The sequence below is a fragment of the Crotalus tigris genome, unplaced genomic scaffold (genome assembly GCF_016545835.1).
Source record: "Crotalus tigris isolate CLP2741 ecotype Arizona unplaced genomic scaffold, ASM1654583v1 scf7180000024293.1627790, whole genome shotgun sequence".
Classification (NCBI taxonomy): Eukaryota; Metazoa; Chordata; class Lepidosauria; order Squamata; family Viperidae; genus Crotalus; species Crotalus tigris.
This window is the reverse complement of record NW_024100466.1, coordinates 1,317,444-1,337,225: the sequence shown is the minus strand read 5'-3', so window position 1 is coordinate 1,337,225 and position 19,782 is coordinate 1,317,444. Positions and strand designations below refer to the sequence as shown.

At 38.6% G+C, this 19,782-nt stretch overlaps 1 protein-coding gene across 3 annotated transcripts in view; it reads right to left on the bottom strand.

Annotated features, from left to right (window-relative positions):
- SLC23A2 (solute carrier family 23 member 2) overlaps positions 1 to 18,786 on the bottom strand; it is a 56,249-nt gene extending 37,463 nt beyond the window's left edge. For 2 of the 3 annotated variants that reach the window (XR_005554402.1, XM_039324170.1), the window contains exon 1: positions 18,653 to 18,786. The gene's annotated coding sequence lies outside the window, so the exon portion shown is untranslated. Of the gene's footprint in view, positions 1 to 17,907; positions 18,069 to 18,652 lie in introns of those variants that run through there. The other variant, XM_039324171.1, reaches the window with a different exon arrangement.
- Between the last annotated feature and the right edge of the window lie 996 nt (positions 18,787 to 19,782).

Here is a 19,782-nt window from a genome sequence, read left to right as displayed (position 1 = left end):
AGGAGCATCCTTCTCAAACCAGGGGCCATAACTTGCTTCTAATTGGCTGGCAGGATGTACGGGGAATTCTGTTGTTTGACTGTAAATTCTCTGGGGGCAGGCTGCTAAACCTTTGCCTCTTTTTTAGCTTAGGAGCCCAGTGGTGTGAGTGGAAGAGAGACACCTCCTAAGAGGCAAACTCTTCTCAAAGCCTGAAAATTCATAGGAAAATGACAAATTGTTGGTCTGCTTACAGATTGCAAATTGTGAAGCCCTACAGTAAGGGACACCATTAAGTTCTCACAATAGAATCACTCCACTAAACTGAATTGTCACCCCTGTCAGTTCTAATATAAACTCATGTGGACGAGGCTCACTTTTATTTCTTGTTTCTAAAATAGCAGAAAGTTTGTGCAACCATAGAAACATCTAGCCATCCACAGATGCTTAGGAATTTTTTTTTTTAACTGAATTGTTAGCAAAAAAAAAATAATCCAGAACATTATCCTCCCAATTTCTGCAAGAGAAGAGATGAGAGGGAAAAGGGGACAAAAAAAGTTGGGATTAATGTAATAAAATTGAGGCAGCTGCCAGCAGAGCAAGTAAAGAGGTAAGAAAAACTGGCATTAGCATCAAAAGAGCTTTAGATTAGCCAACAAACCAGATTCCGTTTGAAAGGTTTTCACAGAATGTCCAGATTAACAAAACAAAAAACACTTTGAAGTATTCTGAACAAGCAAAGCAGATAATTGGGCAGGATAAAAAGACTGCCAGAATTTAATTCTATACAACCAAAAAGTCTTTTATTTTCTCCCAAAATTGTTACTTGAAAAAAATGGAACTTGGAATATTGGTCAAATCAAATTGTCCTTTCAATCCCAGTTTCTTCATTTTGAGAAGACCATGCAGAGAGATTACAATAAAAATTCTTATCAAGTTAATTATCAATGCTTCAGATTTTTATAGGACTGGGTTATCTTGAATTTGACCCAAAAAAGGAGAGTACTGGCTGTCAAGCCCAAAGAAGCAAGGAAGATAACTTAAAGCAGATCAAAGAACATGGAACTGTTGGGAAATGACCAGTCAGACAGTGAGGAGGGATCAAGCATGGAAGTCATTGCGCAGTCACAAGAGATCCAGGACTGACACAAGCTCCCAGCTTCACAGAAGCTTATCTATATATTCCCAAGGGAAGGCAAGCAGTCTGGGTAGATTTCTGTACCATAGGCAGAATACAATAAAGTGCTCAGCTTTGCTCTTGTGGATCTGATCACCTGCACCCAACAGAATGTGATTTTCAATTTCAACAGTCTATTTCTGATTTGTAAAATCAGAAAAATGGGTTTCTTTTTTATTAGTGCCCCCTGATTCAGCTATGACAGTCTAATCCTCAGATAATATATTTAAGCCACTCCTAAGAATAATTCAATATTCACTGTGGATATTTATTGCCTTCTGTTTTTTTATTCCTTCATTCCTTCAGTTTTTTTTATAAAGTATTCTATATCTATGTCATCTTTAAAGGGACATTCCTATGTAGCTTGTCAGTGACTTTATTATGTGCTTGTTTATGATAAATATTTTTCTATTCTACCCTTAAGGCAGTTATAAAAAACATTAGCAAAAGAAACTATTCAAATGCAATAAAACTGCCAAATAATCTACATGATTTGTTGTGACTTTACTAAACAAAAGGAAAACTTATAAAAGGAAAAGTTTAACCAACCTGCAGTTCAAAAGTCTTCTTAAATAGAAATACAGACTGAGTATGACATCCAAAAGAATATTATGTGAATTTCCCAAACCAGGAATTTTCCAAGAGCATCTCCAAATCAACAGGCCCTCTTCCACTTTTCCAACTGATTGTGCATTCTGAACAGGAGTAGAACACTTTGGGATGATAGTCAGTCTAGATCACAGGACAGAAACTTACTTCCAGATGTGACAAATGGAGGAGACATAGATCAAATAAGGGCTCACTGATGGAGAAATATCACTTATGTAAGCTATATGAAACCATTTCACTCCAATGCAAAGATATTGCAAATAGTCCCTTAAGTCAAGCAGTACTCCAGAAATCAGAATTCAGCAATGGCTCACTATAATAATATTCCAGATGAGACAATCAATCAACGATCAACAATCAAAATAATCTTTTTATTTTGTTTCTTCATTATATTTTAAATCTTACATTTCCTACGTGCAAATCTTCCTATCCTTTTTTTCCTCAATTGTTCTTGGCATCTTACTCCAAATTTCCCACGTCAGTCTTCATTTTCTTTCTGTTTCAATTCACCTAAGTACTTAAGTTTCCCTCTGTCTGATGCACTGTTCCTTGATGAGTTGGACCACAGCTCCTATCATCCACCATAGCTATGCCATCTGGTTTATTTTTTACATTTAGATCCCCCGCCTTCCTGGAGCTCAAGGCAATTTACCTGGGGATCCTTCTTCCCTTTATCCCCATGAAAGCAGCCTTGTCAGTAGGTTAGGTTTTGTCCCAAAACCACCCCATGGATTTCAATGCCGGAGGGTAGATCTGACCTTGAGTTTCCTCAGGCCTATTGAAAGATGCCCTGCTTTCTTAAGATTATGGAAGCTGTAACCTGACATGCCTGATTCAGAACATCCAAAACATTTCATACCCATTAATGGAGAACTTTAATGTTTAATAGGAGAATCAATATGGCCCAGTGGTGAAGGCATTGCAGTGGCACAGGTGCATGTCCCCTGTCAGCCACAGAGGCTTCCTGGGGACTTTGGCTCAGATGTTCACTCTCAGCCCAAGCTACTTCCTGAAGTGTTGTAGGGAGAAACCAGAGGAGGAAGTACTTACATTTGTCACTAGCAGCTCTGGAAAGAAAAACAGCATTTAAATCTAATAAATAATCCCATAAGATGGATAGCATAGGTGAGGCTAAGATGAAAAAATTGCCAAAGCAAAATTTTTAAAATCAGAGATTGATCCCCTAAACTCTGCTGAAGATGTTATCTAGCCTGGTGACAAAATGTTCAGAAACCAACCCACAAGGTCAGAGAATGAGCCTTCCCCCTCAGAAATTGATCTGTTAAATGCTTTATTTTTGTAAAGCCATGTCATTACAAGAATCTTACAAGGTATTTATAAAAAATAATATATAAGATACTGATTTATCTCAAAATGCTAAAATACACTGACACATCAAAACGTCCTTTTCAAGTTATGAAAATCCAATTTGTAAAATATTTTTAATATCAAAATTTAGCATTGCGTATAACTGCTATTGGCATCTCAATAGTTGAGCATTTCATCTATATTAGTTATATATTTCATTCAAAAAATTACCTTACCTTAGGATACTAGCATGGATATGACTTATGCAAAAAAAAGTCAACTGCTTCCTATCAGTTCCTGCCAGCTGTTGAACTCTTTTATGGTAGCAGAACAATGACGAAGAAGGAATTTAAGTTTTAAATATTGTATAACTGTATCCAATCATGTGTTTTATATTGCACAATTACTTAAAAACATCACATGGACACACGGTATTGTATAAACCTCTGACATAACTATAACACTTTCTAAATATTAAAGCAGCTGTTAAAAAGATTTCTATGAACAAGTTATGTCATGTGCCCTAAAATTAAAGTTACATATTAGAGAATCCCAGAAAGAATTTTGCCAACTCCTTAAAAACATTAACATCCATTTTTGCAGAATGAGAATCATTCCAGCAAATGCTCTGGCTTTGCTTCTGTTGCTAATTTCAGAGGGATCCAGTGTATCAAATTAACAGCTGGAAGAAATGTCACAAGATCAGTAAGACCACGATTACAGTCCCATAAGACAGCATCTATGCCACTGGAGCCCTAATGTCTTGAGATGATGTCAGAAGCAGCTGTGAGGAAGTGAATAAGCAGTTTCTTTTGCTATTAGTTTCTATCTTCATCAATTAAAACAAAGGTATTGCTGATCCAATCCTTGCTATAATTTGCAGATAGGCTAAATTATTTTTTTCTGACATGGCATTAAAGAGAAGACAGGCCAGAACAGCAAGCATACAACTAGGTGCTTTTCCACACATTTCAGTGCCAGCAATGGCTCTGCATGGACCAGGCAAATTATACTGAATATTACCAAAGAAGGTACTGTGGACAATAGCACAGGGTGTAAAATGGGAATCCTGGGTTTAAAAGCCTTTGGCAGGTATCTGCCTTAGTTCTGACAGCTTGGATTGTCTACTTTATTGAATAAACCACAAATGGACGTGTTCCCACAACCAGGAAGTCAAAATTAATCAACTTGGTTATGGGAACCAGACTAAGTAATATACAATTGCTGCGGTGTTGTTGGTATCAAGAGGCCAAGTACGTTGATCTGAATGTATGTTCACTCAGAAGTAGCACAGAAATAGCACTTTAGAAGTTAAGTAACATCATAGTGAAAATATGATGGAAACATTCATGAGAAGTTTGGAGGAGAATCCAGGGTGGGAAGAAAATAACATGCACACGGATATACAGTATACAGAAAGGCCAACATACGTGAAAGCTTAAAACAGTACTCTGGGGAAATTTTTCTTTTATAATCCTCTACATTTTCAAAATTTCCCTCACTTCTATAGCAAGCACTTTTGAACAAAAGTGTGGGTGAAAGTGTTTGGGAAAAAATAAATGCATGAGGATATTAAAGTAAAGTTAGGTTTGATATCCTACATTTCCCGTACTTCAATTTCCCCCCAAAATGATTTTTTGTTACAGAGAGAGAAAGAGGAAAGTTATGTAAAGGAATTATGCTGACCAGAAAACCTCTATTACTGTTTTTAAAATAAAGATGGCTGGCACATAGTATACGCACACGCCACTTTCTGGAAATGTTATTTTCTTATGCGTGCCAAATAGTTATTATTTTTAATATGAATTTATACTGTGTAAGTAATAAAACAGCCTACCATTAAAATTTTTCAAACTAACATTAGGTACATTTAAACCCCCCCCCCCAAATAAATAAATAATCAAACTTGGACCTTTAGCCACAAAAATATAAGACTTAGATTTATGACTGGTCCTTGGTGCTCTCTGAGCTTGGTTGTTTTCTTGCAGGCGTTTCATTCACAAACTAGGTTATCATCTGTAGTGCTAGAAAAGGAGTGGGGTTTGTTTCAGCTTATACATAAGGGGCTTGCCCTGCCAATGGTGGAAGTAGTCTTGGTAGTTCCTTGGTTAGGATGTTGTTATGGTTTTAAGATATATGGGTTTTTTTTTAAAAAAAAAAATGTAACCTTCCCTTTCTTAATGCTGCTCTAATGCTATATTATCAATGCATTTACCATGTCAACGTATGCAGTCAAGTGTCCAAAATCAATTTTTCTGGAAAAATATAGTTTTTCAGTCTCTCCATACAAGTACCTCAAGACATCTTTAATTCACTAAGGATTTCATATTGCCTCTCGAGCGTGCAATTACACAGGGTCTATACCATAATTAATGCAAATTACAAACTATGCCAATTTAATTGCTGATTTCAAAGCAATGGCATCATGATTACGGATTTTTATTCTGCCACACACATACAAAGCATGGCTGGTACAGAGCTTGTTTTTATCCCACAAGACAAAAAGAGTTTCTGCCCACCCACCTTAAGTGGGAGGCTTTTTTTTTTAATAATTTTTTATTTTTCCAAACTCCCCCCCATACATATACCGTGATATTTATCAGATGTTAACATACATTCTTTTTACATTCATATATAAGATACTTTTGATAAAATGAAATAAATACATACACATGACTTTTGGTGTTGCTCGCCCATTTCCCCTTTCATTGTATCCACATTCCTTCTTCTCTACCTTCTTTCTCCCTTTCTTCTCTTCCCTACTTCCCTCTTCTTCCTCTCCTCTTCTCTTTCCTTCACCACTTCTCCCCCTTAAGTGGGAGGCTTGATCTACATCAAGCCTCAATGTTTGAACACTGGCCTGGGAAACAACATGGACCAAAGCATGGGCAACACAACACAGGGCAGTCCTATTAAAACTACCGTAAACAAGATTTTGCTTTTTACTGCCATACTTATTAATTTTACCGTATCGTTGTCTGCCTATAACTCTAAAAGTCTCAGGCCGTTATATTAGCTCCTCTTCACCATCAAGTTTATTTTCATAACAAATGAAACTTGAATAGTTTCCTCAATATTACTGCCAACCATTAAAGCATCATTCCAGATTTCTTCCTTATAAATACTGGCTGCAGTGATCATGTGCATGTTGAAAGAACTGTTTATCTTAAAAGGAGGCGGAGGGGGTTACGCTTGGAGCACTTTTGCTTGTGTCTTCAGAAAGTAGTCCCCCCCCACACATCGTTTTTCCCAACTGTTCCACAAAATCCTCTCTCCAGATTATCACCCAAGAACATTCACTTTCCCAACTCCACCCATTCTTGAGTCAGCAGAAAACTGCACTGGCATGAAATTTGCTGTCTTCTTTGCTGATCCCTATCTTCTCTTTGTTCTGACTCGCACGCAAATAACGTTGGGCTGATTCTGCACGTGCAGCATGTGGCAGGCAAAGTGGCTAGTTGATTCCTTGGGCTCTGCCACAATCCTCAGCACTGCTGCAGAAACAGTGCAGGACCAGCTGCACAACTAACCACCTGCCTACAATCTTCTAGTTTATGGTTTAATGGTTATGAGCTGAACAGAGTGGGCTTTTGGGGGGGGGGAGACATGTGAAGTTTCATAAAAATTAACATCAACTTCGATCATAATGTGGGCTTGCTTAGAGAGGATGAGAATTTGTTAAAACAAATTAGAGATCAAAGGCGAACCCATATTAAAAGAATTTATGGTGTGTTAGTGGAATTAGATTCAGAAGCAGACTTAGTTAAAGATTGTATGGTTAAGTGGGCACAAAATTTTGATGAACCGATCCTATTAGACACATGGGAGATTATTTGGGTGAGGAATGTTAAATTTACGCAAGCCCAAAATTTACAGGAAAATTTTTATAAAATGTTTTATAGATGGCACCTTGATCCACAAAAAATGTCTCGTATGTATTCAAACCTACAGCTCAAATGTTGGAGATGTGGTTGCTTGGATGCCATTTATTATCATATTTGGTGGTCATGTAAAAGTATAAAAGCTTTTTGGATTAAGGTATGGTGGAATATTCAAAGAATTTTTAAAAGAAGGATAAAATTTACTCCACAATTGTTTTTGTTGGGTATTGTTTCGGATTGTGATGACAAAGAGATCATTTTAATGTTAAATTTAATTACTGCGGCTAGGTTGTTAATAGGGCAATATTGGAAGAAGGAATCTTTGCCTACTCTGCAAGAATGGTTTTTTAAAGTTTCTTATTTAGCGGAAATGGCAAAAATTTCAGCTTTCTTGAAAGATCAATCGCAAGAGAAGTATCTATTGGTGTGGAAAAGATGGATAAATTTTATACAATATAAGTATGATATAAGAAAATATCATCTAGCTTTTGAATAATTTATATTTAAAGTTCAAGATATTATTTAGAAGTGTAATTATTATTATTCTTTAATTTTTTTTAATTTTTTTTATTTTTCTTTCTTTTTTTTTCTTTCTTTCCTCTTTCTGTTTTTTTATATATAATGGAGTTAAAGTATTTCACAATTTGTTTATTGAGTGTAATTATATTTGTTTAAGGTTTATTTGGGTTTAAAACTTTTTATCTTTTAAATTCTAGTTAAGCCTGTATTCAGCTCTGGGAAGAATGGGGGAGGGTTTTGGGGTGGGTTGGGAGGGATCGGGGAAGGGGTTTTTATTGTAAAATCTTAAAAAAAATTAATTAAAAAAAAATTAACATCAACTTCGATATGTTGGAAACACAATATTGACATAGATACCAGCAGATAAATTGGATTGGAACTGGATGAAATACCCTATTAAGTCTTACTGACATTTTTTGAATAACAACATAACAGCATACTGTGGGCCCAAGATTCTTGCACCAGTTGGGTTACAAATATCTGCAAACATGGTGTTGTAATGTAGTGACTTTATATTAACATTTATAAAACAAATCTCACAAACCTCTGGAACTGCTACCAATGTCGGAACCATGACAATTCAGCACATAAAAAGCATCTCCAGAACACACTTCCATTTATATAACGTTTAGTTTTAAATATACCATCGGACAAGAATTATTACTAAGCAGAATAGGACAAGCCCAGATTCATTCATTTTATGACAGTTACTCAAAGGCTCTCAGGTGTTTGTGGATGTAGGTGATTTCAAAATAACAGATGAGGAAGGCCTCACTGTAATTGTTTTTATTACGTGGGAAATTATTACTGCAAAACTATGCCATAATTCCAGGCAAGGCAATATAACCATATTTGGCATTACAAAATGAACAGAAATTGGACAGAAACAAAAGATGGGAAGCATTCCATTCTCAGTCAAAAGTAAAGCAAACGTTATTTCCTGTTTACATATCCTTGAGCTCCAAATACTATTTACACAGGTGCTTGCAGAGCACTCCTGTTACAAAACTACACAAACCTAAACTGGACCACATCATCAAGCGAGCTAACTGAGTTGAGGATAAACTTTAAATCCTGCAGAACAAGTAGTCCCGAACACTATGTTACTCTTGGGGCTTTCTGAAGCCTCCTTCTGCTGTGTTGAGGAAGTTGGTGGCCTCACTCAGCCATTCCTCTCTTATCTAACCAGCTGTCCATGAGACGTGTCAAGCCAACATGTTCACCCGGGAGCAAATCCTGAATTCCAGATGCTTTCCCAATACAGGTAGTCCTCAATTTAGAATAGTTCATTTAGTGACCATTCAAAGTTACAACAGCACTGAAAAAAGTGGCATGACTGTTTTATAATAGTTTTTAACTATTGTAGCATCCCCATGGTCAGGGGATCAAAATTTGGATACTTGGCGACAGACTCATATTTATGACGGTGGCAGTGTCCCAGGATCACGTGATCCCCTTTTGCAACCTTCAGGCAAGCAAAGTAAATGGGACAGCCAGATTCACTTAACAACTGTGTTACTAATTTAACAATTGCAATGATTCACTTAACAACTGTGGCATGAAAGGTTGTAAAATGGGGCAAAACTCACTTAACAAATGTTTCTACCTAACAACATAAATTTGGGGTTCAATTGTGGTCATAAATCGAAGACTGCCTTTAATCAATCTGGCATTCAGCAGCAAGATAGGCTCTCGAAAAAGTTACCTGAGCAAACACAATACTGAATCATAAATCATACAGTATATACTTTACTTCAAAGGCTTCAGGCACTAAACAGAACATTATTTCTTCCATTTTTAACTGCCAATAATCAGATATAGAAAAGACAGAATTGAGAGGGACTGGCCGCAAACTGCCCAGTAATTTTCCATGGCTAAGGATGTACGTGAACCCGGACCTTCCTGAACGTAAGCCAAGCATCTTAACCACTTGCCACATTTATTGCTGCTTTCTAGGAATAAAGCATAGTTGAAAACACATATCCAGATAGGAACGCAACCTTTCCAGCTTAGCAAATGGGATATAGTCTCTTGCTGCCAGTGGATGCTTTACAATTTCACTAAATCAACTTAAACAAATGAAGTACATGATGGTTTTATGCAATCAGTGAAGTCAAGTTTTGTCTCTGTCCAAAAGTACAACTGGTCCTTCAATCCACAATCTTCTCAACAAGAAACAGCAACTGTAATTGGCAGCTGCTCTATTTAATAATCAAGGGTCTCCACCCGAATACTGATCTCTCACATGCCGATTCCCACACAGATTTGATGGTTCAAAGAACTGAGATTGTCCCCAAAGCTTCTCCCAGATCAGTTAGAACAATACAGGATGGCAGTATTTGCTGCTGATTTGACCATTTGGGAGAACAGACTTTGGCCCAATTTAGCCAGGCCTCCTTATGTGAAAGGTGTGGAGAAATGTCACGCAATCTGTTGACTTGCCATCTCTATGTGCAGAAAAACTAAAAAGGAAGGTAATTTTAATGAAAGGTGAGGAAGGGAAGCAAATTGTGCAGGTCTGTATAGAAGGATAAGATTTAATATACAACGAGGTAGGATGCTAGCTTGGGAATAAAAATCCCCATTAGACTTGTTCACAGTTATGTTGCAATTATATTTGTGAGTGACTTAACAACAACTCATCTCTCGTGGCTTCTCACAACTGGTATGTGCATTATACACTGGCAAAACTAGATTATATAGCTCTGTTTCTCTTTCACACTTTATTTTTTGTCTGTACATTTAAGCAACAGTGAGCAACATTGGAAGTCACTCAAACAGACCCTTGGTAATGGAACTTTGCTTCTGCTCTGTTTACACACTTCCTGTTTTGCATAGAATCTACCACTTCAGAGTACGCTTTGAGAATGTTGAGAGCTCTGCAAAAAAGGGAGGAAAAGCCTGGTTGATATTGGATTTCATTATTGGATTTTACCCAACATGTGAATTAAGCCTCAGCACAAATCAGCAAACTGATAGTCAAAGTGGTTGAAAAATGAGAGCATGATCTCTCCACTATTTGGGGAGAGGATGTCTCATTATTTGGGGGACTGAGATACCAGGTATAAAGAGACTGTTTCACAAATAGATACTGCTTAGACTTCCTATGAACTACCCGTATATGTCGGCGTATTAGGCGACCCGGCGTATAAGATGACCCCTGTCTTTATCGCCGAGCCGCATTCATAGAACATTGTCTTATATGCCGGAAACTACCAGTATTTCCGGCGTATAAGACGACTCGGCATATAAGACGACCGCCGTCTTTGGCACCGAGTTTAGCACTTCCGGAAGTCATCTTATACGCCGGCATATACGGTAGCTCAGATCACATAATGAGCCACATGCTTAAATGTACTATAAGCCCAATTCCTTATATCTGAGGAAGTGCTATCTTGTTCATCTCATTTCATGATCAGAATCTGCAGAAAATAGATACAATCAAACATAACCAGCAAGGTAATTATTTTTTACAGGTAGAATATTGTCTATTTTCACCCACAAAGAATGCAAACTAAGATAAAAATCTAGGCTATATTGCTAAGTGAAAAGATTGAGTAGCAGTAATGCAAAGACAGAAGATAGCTTGTCTAATCTCAAAGTAAAATATCCACTTCTTTGCCTGTGCCATAACCAATATTAGGGATACTCTTAAAGAATTCTGCTGTTGTGAACAGTGCTCTGAAAAATATTTGAGAACGGAACCAAATTCCAAAAAGGTTATAGTTTATAATAAATATAAAGGAGGCATTGCAAGAAAAACTCAAAGAAATGAAAGAAGTGCTGCTGTTACTATTTCTGGCAGACTTCATAAAATCACAGCAAAAAGAGTTTTAAACTATAACTAAATCTGATGAGTATGCTGATGAGCAATATTAGCAGTAATTTAAGCAATAATAACCAACATAGTTAACTTATCTGTCCAAGTCCACGTGCTATTTATATTTATTTTTATGCTGGGGCATTTGCAAGGTGGGAAAATTAGAGGGTGTTATCAGGAACAAGAATCCTTGCAGGACTGAGGAGACTTTCTTAAAATGTCACAGAAGAACCATTATGCATGCTCACCATCCTTGAATAAACAAAAAGTAAAGGGCACAATTATGTCTACTTTACTTCCTTATTTTGCAAGTGGGATGACAAAATTAGGGATTTCTTAGTGGAAAAAAAATAACTGTGAGAAAGCATAGACAATTCTTATTTAAGCAAATTCAGTGTTTTCAAACCATAGCATGAAACAAAATGAGGTAGCTGCACCAAGCATACAATTCTGAGTAACACTGAACACAGCAGAATACAACAGAATACAGCAGACTTGGAACACAATAAACCCGAAGGGGAAGGTCCAATCATTTGAACTTGTTCGTTTCAACATGGCTTGCAAATACAAATTTTAAATTAACTCTATTCTACATTGTCTGATTTAGATAAGTCAAAGGCATCAATTTCCAAATTTTTTTGGCTCTTAATTGTGGCTGGAGTTTCCTTATATCAAAACTGCCAGCAGCTTGCCTACTTATACAACGAGCAAGAACATCCATTCACATAACAATAACTGTTTTACTTAAAAGCTTTACTTTACGTTGTTCCAAAGATCTTTATATATATAAAGATCCCCCTTACTATATATATATATATATAGTAAGGGGGAAAATTATTTGATCCCCTTTGAGAGACAGAATAACAACAAAAAATACATTTCACTCATTAAAATGCAAATCAATTTATAATTTTTTAAATGTGTTTTTATGGATTTTTGTTATTGTTATTCTGTCTCTCACTGTTAAAATAAACCTACCATTACAATTATAGACTGATCATTTCTTTGTCAGTGGGCAAATGTACAAAATCAGCAGGGGATCAAATTTTTCCCCTCAATGTAAAAGTCACTGGTAGTCGCATGAAACTTTTTCTAGGCTTTCACCAATCCAGAGTCATAGAAATGATTTGAGAAAAAAAATAAATCATCAGAAATAAATGGTCATTCTTGACAAACAACAGCAGCCAATTATCCAAGAAATCATCTAAATGAAACCACCAGAGGAGGACTTCATCAATTTGGGGTGAAGCATGCTAGTGATTCCCAGCTATGTATGCCCATCCTAGTCAGAGCAGGAAGTCGAAGTCTTGATCTGGTGCCTGGAGGCTTTTGAACTACTAGATGAGGTAAAACAGTTTAGGATGAGTCTCAACAAGACAGACAGGACTGTTTATCCAGAAGACCTCATGTGGATAGGACTCTCTGCCAGTTGGAATTAGCTCACCTGATATGTCCTAACCAAAAGGATAAGCTCTGGATTCCTCCCCACCCTGAAATGTTAAGGAAGCCAAAGCCTCAAGGCAGGACTTTTGTTTATTTATTGCATGTATAACCGTCATGTTAGTTTACTTCAATTATAAACAACACAGTCATTTAAATAAACTCCCCACCATACAAAGTAGAATATAAGTATAAAATTAAGTAAGCACCATAAAAATAATCAAACCAAATATCATATCACTCACCATAGGCCCTCCAGAATAGTTATATATTCATGAGTTTGTAAAAAAGGCCAAGAAGTGGTGGTCAACCTAATTTCTAGAGGGAAACTAGTCTATAGAATAAGAACTAACCCTTCCATTATCTGTCCCTGGAGATTATAACAGCCCTTTCCTATTAGTATTTTGAAAGGTTGTTGAGACAGCATTCTCCTTATCTTTCAGAATGCAAGAGGCAACGTAACCAAAGCAACTCTTTTGATGGGGATTAATTTTTGTGGCTCATCTTTTGTGTGTATGTGTATTGCATGTTTAATGGTTTTATGAGATGTAACCTGACAAGAATTATTCTATCAGGTGGCATACAAATATCAAAAATAAATAACATCCAGGAATTTGGACTCTAAGCCAGTACTCATAACTCTATCAGAAAATGGGATTGGTGATACAGTAGCAAAGCAGTCATTGCTTACCAAATACCTTGTCTCAAACTTGCCAAAAAGCATCCGAATGACCATACAAATTACTGGAAAAACATTCGACAGACAGATAAATCAAAAGTGTAAGATTTCAGGCTGGTTCAACATGGCTGGTTCAGAAATTCTGGGTATTGAAGTCCACAAGTCATAAAAGAGCCAAGGTTCCCTATCCCTGCCCTAGGTCTACACCAAGGCACACAAAGAGGATGAAATTGGCCACAGGTGACAGTCCATCCAGGTAAACATTCTTTTCAGGACATCAGACATTGCACCTATTAGTGATCCAAAGATCCCTTCCTCTGTGTGATTGCCACCTCCAGCTATAACATTAAGCCAACTGATATACCAAAAACCTGTAACATTGCTGCAATCTTTGATTGGTATAGTTCACTTTATGCTCTCAAATAAACGTTGCTCTGCTCCAAGCAACTTGCCTGTGTGTTCTTTGGATGACCCAACTGGGATTTAAATCCAGTACTTAAATGTCTGTCTTCTAACACACACACACACACACACACACACACACACTTACTTTTCAGTATATACAATTAAACTGAGGCTCACTTAGGTTAAGTAATGTAAGGTAATGAAACTAAGCTGCACTAGAATGTCATGAGTAATACTGCATTATACATTACCAGCATTATTTCAATCCATTGTACTGTATACAGTGTCCTATATTTCATCCCAGACAGCAGATGGCAGCACCGAGGTAGCTTTGGCTCATCTTAAATATCTCTAAGATCAGGCCTGGGTAGTACTTTGATGGGAAATATCCAGAAAATCTCAGGGTCATACCCTAACCTGGAAAGCTGAAAAAAAAACCTCAGGAAGACTACAGTAAACTACTTTCATACTGTAGATGGGAAAATGTGTCCATGGCTACCACCAAGAGCTCAATCCTACTCCAGAAAGACTTGGAATTTTGCTATTGTACTTTCTAATTCCCAATTTACTCAAAATGGCTAACAGAAAAAAGCCACGTACAGAATACAGAATATTAAAAAGTTGGGTGGCTAAAATAATTTTAAATAAATGAGTAAAATACAAATTTAAATTATTTTTGACACTTATCTATGAGATTATTAATCTTAATAAATTAATTTAAAACATCATTTTAAGAACTATTGTACAAAGTAGTAATTTTTCTTCTGCATGTTTTTCCCCACAAAGAAAATCAATCTGTAGTATAATCAGAAGTCATTGTTTACATTAAAGTGTAATCCGAAAAAAGATTTAAGATACCACATATTTACACTGAGTTACCTTTCATTAGTTGTCATTAAAACAAAACAAAACAGAAACAGAAAAACAGAAAAAGCCTCTGCTAGTCAACTGTGTTAATGGTTTATTACATAAAATATTTATTACATTAAATTTTTATGCAGCCTATCTCCATTACAAAGCGACTCTGAGTAGCTTACAGATTTATCATTGATTTTTTGATTAACTTTATTTCTCACCCATCCAAGCACTTTTCAGGTAACACACTTTCTTTTTTGGGTTAATCCAATCAGCACATTTTTTAATGATTTGTGCAGTTCCTGAAATATGTTACTAATACAACCCTTTATTCTTTAAAAATATTAATTAATAATTATGCAAAATGAATTTTCAGTGAATTCACATCATTATTTTGAGGATTTGAAAAACATTAATTCGCAAAAATATTACTGCATATCCATGGCCTCACAAACAGCAAGCACAATACACTGTTTTTTACCCATCAATTCTCCTATCTTTGAGCTATAGATACAGAATCAAGCAACAACAAAAAGACTGAATCGAAATTATGTCCTATTCCTTCAGCTCCATCCAATTACATTGGTTATCTTTAATCATGCACATTTCCAATTACGACAGTTGAGCTACTATTTCATGAAGGATATGTGGAAATCAGCAACTTAGGTTCAATAAAAATGAAAGGGAAGCAGATTAGTTAACCAAAGAGAGAGAGAGAGAGCAGTATTTCCTGTTAATTTCCTTTTATTTCAGGCACAAAAAACATTCAATGAGGCCTACCTTAGGGGTTTAGTAATGTATTACAAAAAGTCCAAAATATATAGGGCATTATCTAATATTTTGTTTAATACACATGTAACTTGCACGAGTTGCAGATAAAAAGGTATAGCAAGGTATCACCTCTCATCTACTGAAACGTATACTACTGAAACACACATGACTATAAACTTTAACTGGGCAAAATAGCGCAACATAAAGCAAAACCTTTTCAATTAAGATACTTCAAGTGGGCTAATTTACAAAACACATCTGGATCCTATGATTTCCTTGAAATTTGGCAAATTATATAAAACATTTATGGCATAAAAATTATCATATTGCATTTCATGACATAATACAAAATGTCATAAAGATTTCCTGTGGTCAATTGCTGATGTTTGACTGTAGTATACAGTTCAAAATGAGATACTTCCAGGGCAAATATATCTCTGAATGACTCCTGAGCCTCCAGCAGCGGAGCACCTCCCTGAATTTTTAACTCTTCCAGAACATCTGAAACTTTGCAATTTTTGAAGGTACTGAGGAATTATCTTCAAAACAATGACACAACAGGACATGGGTTGTCTAGGTTTTTTCCAGGTTCTCATGAAATATCCTTATTTGTAAATGATTAACCAACCCATAAACTTACTCCAAGATAGCTAATATTTCTATTGTTAAAATATGTCATTGTTTCTTCCAGGCTATCAACATTATTACAGACTGCAAAGCATAGTTCTTTTAAAACCACTACAAAATTATGTAAGATGACTCTGCTTCTATCTTGTAAGTTTCCAATGCTATTCTGCTGAACATTCTGCTGATTCAGCTCTATCTCAAAACGTAATATTGTAGTCATATACTGAGATGTATGTTCACAGCAGGTTTCGTTATCTTTTTAACATAGTATTCCCTATCATTCTGGGCACTGTTCTATTTCTTATTGATTCTGATGAGAATAAAAAATTATTAGATTATTGCTTAAATTATTGGTTCATGCTCATTTTCAAGATTGAACAAATGTAAGCAAATGGTTAGAACAAATCATTTGCACAAAAATCAGAGAAATTAAATAATTATGACATTTTAAAATACCTTATTCCTGGATCAGGACGTAATACAAAAGTGATCATACTCTTACAAGATGGAATATTTGATTATATAGTGAAAATAACTAAAGATCAAATCATAAAACCAGAGTGACAGGGAAATGAATACCAAGAAAGTCAGAGATGGAGTTAGTATGTTGTTATTCTTGTTAAGGTAAAGATCACAAACATGCAAGTTACACAACTAAAAGATTTACTAAAAACTGACAATCTATAGCCCTATCTATAGGTAGAATTCTTGTTTTGGTTCTCACTTGACACATTCAAAACCTAAAGCTATTAGCTATGCATAAAGATTTAACTTTTGCAAAACAGAACCTTTCCATCTGAGCAATAAAATTGTTAGCTATAATTAAAGAGAATAAATAGAAGAGGAAAAATAACTCTGATCAATAATTTAGAATGATTAATCCACATTGCAGTTAAAACTCTAATTATATCAGCTTCTTGATAAAGAGCTGTGTTTGGGACACCCAAGAGTATCCCAAATATATTTCTGAAAACCTGGCTTTCTAAAACAGTGGAATTACTGTAGGGTAATATTCCTTAAAAAGAGAAAGCTGAAAAGGTAATGTATGAAGTGCTAAATAAATGCAGTAGAAACAAAGAAGATTTGCAAGAATAGAAAGATATACAGAATTATAGTAATTAAAACCCAATATTGTACAGTGTCAGGTCTGCGATGGGGGTGGGTTTGAAGAAACAGCTACTCATCTGACAAATTACACTGTCCATAGAAACAAAACTATCAGAAGCAGATCTAGGTCAACAGCTTATCAGAAATGTAGAAGAGTGGGGGATATAAAAATCACATCCCATTGTATGGCAAGGTATCAGATCTTAATAACTTTATGACTAAAGTCACATAGATGGAACAGGTGTATTATTCAGCTTTCAAAAAATGTACAATATTATAATTTCACCCTGCCTGGACAACCCTATAAGGTGGGTTGGGCTGAGAAAGAGTGACTGGCTCAAAGGTCACCCAGCTGCCTTTTAGCCTAAGGAAGGCCTAGAACTCATACCCTCCTGGCTATTAAGCCAGAATTTTCACCATTCCAGATGGATGCACGGAATGTGTGTGTGGGTGTGAGAGAGAGAGAGATAGCAGACATCTTTATTATCATATATCTTTATATATCCTAGATATCCTCTGTGTGTCTATCTATATTTATTATATACTGTATATCCTGCAAATAGATATATATAGGATACATATAGATATCTTAGATATAAACTACACATGTAATCTAAAAGGTAACAGATAAGATAGCTAAAAGATATTGCCTCTGCAAGCAGGACAGAGATTTCTATCCTATGGCTGGCTAAATTAGATGGGAATGGATTTCTCACCCTGCAACACACACCTTTTCCCACATAGCAAATGTACCATCTTCACATCCCTTTCCAAGGAGGTCCAGCAATGTCACGGGAGCCGGCAAGATCGGCCTGCCTCGCCACAGGTGAACTCGCCCCAATTCCTCCTCTCAGCCACCCATTTTGTGGCAAAGGAAGATGGAGGTAGAAACGAAGGAGCGCCCCCCCAGACAGCATTTCCTCTCCTGACCTGGACCCCCCACCCCCTCCTTTCCCCATCCCAGAGGAGACCCCAGCCCGCCCCCCAAGGCCAACCCGGGGGGGGGAGGACGGGCACGAGGCCCTCCGGCAAGGCGGCGGGGGAGTCTCGGCGTGCCGGCTGGAAGCTGCGCGTCTCTCCGGGGGGACACGGGGGGCTCCGAGTGGGAGCCCGAGGAGAAGCGCGGGGCGAGGCCGTCGGTGCGGGCGACGGAGGGGGGCCGCGAGGGGCAGCAAGATGGCACCGCATCGCGGGGAGGGGCAGACCCGGGCAGCCCTCCGAAAGGGGGGCGTGACAGCCGGGCTCCGACTGCGGAGGAAGGCGGCGGAGCAGCCCGGCCGAGCCTCCAGGGGCTGGAGCACCCACCCCGAGGGAGGGAGGGAGGGAGGGGCAGCCGAAAGAGAGGCAGCCCAGCGGGCGAGGGAGCGAGGACACCTCGTGAGGCAAACAGGGCGCCGGCGGAGGATGATGGGAGTGGGAGTCCGCGCCTGAGGGGCCGCCGGGGGGCGCCGGGTCCCTCTTCCCCATCCCTTCACCTGCCATCGCGACGAGCAGCGGCTGGAAATGGCGCCGGCGCCGGCAGGCTGAGGCGAAAGACCGAGCAGCAGCGGCGGCGGCGGCGGATCTGGAGCGCGCGCGAGCCACGACCCGCAGCGGCGTGAGGGGAGGGGGCGGGGCGCGGCGGCGGGGGCGGGGCGCGGCTGCTGGGCCCGCCCTCGGAAGATGGCGCGCGCCGCGGCTTGCGTCTCTCGGCCCGCTAGGCCCCGCCCGCTAGGGTTGCAGGCCCACCCACTGGAGTCACGTGTCCCAGCCGACCGGCCGCTGCCGGAAAAGCCTGTACCGCATTTGTTTCTCGGCGTGGCGTATGGGTTCCCTGCCGGCTGCGGACGATGGGGAGCGCAGGGAGCGTCGCTGAGCTCCGGTTGGCCGAGGCGAGCGCTTGCAAGAACGAGCTGGGCCGGAGCCCTGTGGCGCCTGGGAGTCGCGGTGACGTCACACCATGAGGTCATCGCACGAATTGACGTCAGTCGCGAGCGATGCGAACCGCACGAGACGCCTCACTGGCGCCCCCGCCGCGCCTGGATCGCCGTTTTGTGCGCATGTGCCAGCTGTTTGCAGCTGCTCTCCTCCATACACCGCCTTTTGCACATGCATTCATTATCTCGCTTCTCCCCAACTCTAGGTGGATTGCAATAAAATGCATACAACCCCCCGTATAAGAATTAAAACAGCTGCAAGCATTATCCAACCAGTTGTCTACACAGCCAGGAGACAGACTCTGTCCCATGGCCTGGGTCCAGCACGCGGAGCCCAGGTGTCGAGACCTTGTGTCCTAGACTTATGACTGCGACTGAGCCCAAAACTTACGTTGCCAAGCAGACAGTTGTTAAATGAATGGCATCCACATAGGTCATGCAATCATTAATATACACTAACAAAACACAAAGAGGTGGTCGCACCAGAGACAGCCTTGGGATCCCACTGCATTTTTAAGCAGCTTTCTGTAAGTGCCTGGCCCACCAGCATCAGTGGGGCGGGGGCTGGAAACACATTGGATTCATCATAGAAAAAAGAGGTCTTATCAATGTATAAGACTTATCTTCCTGGGGGGGGAAGGGTCCGATTCTGGATCAAGTCAACTTCTCAAGTCCAAGGAGCCAATTGT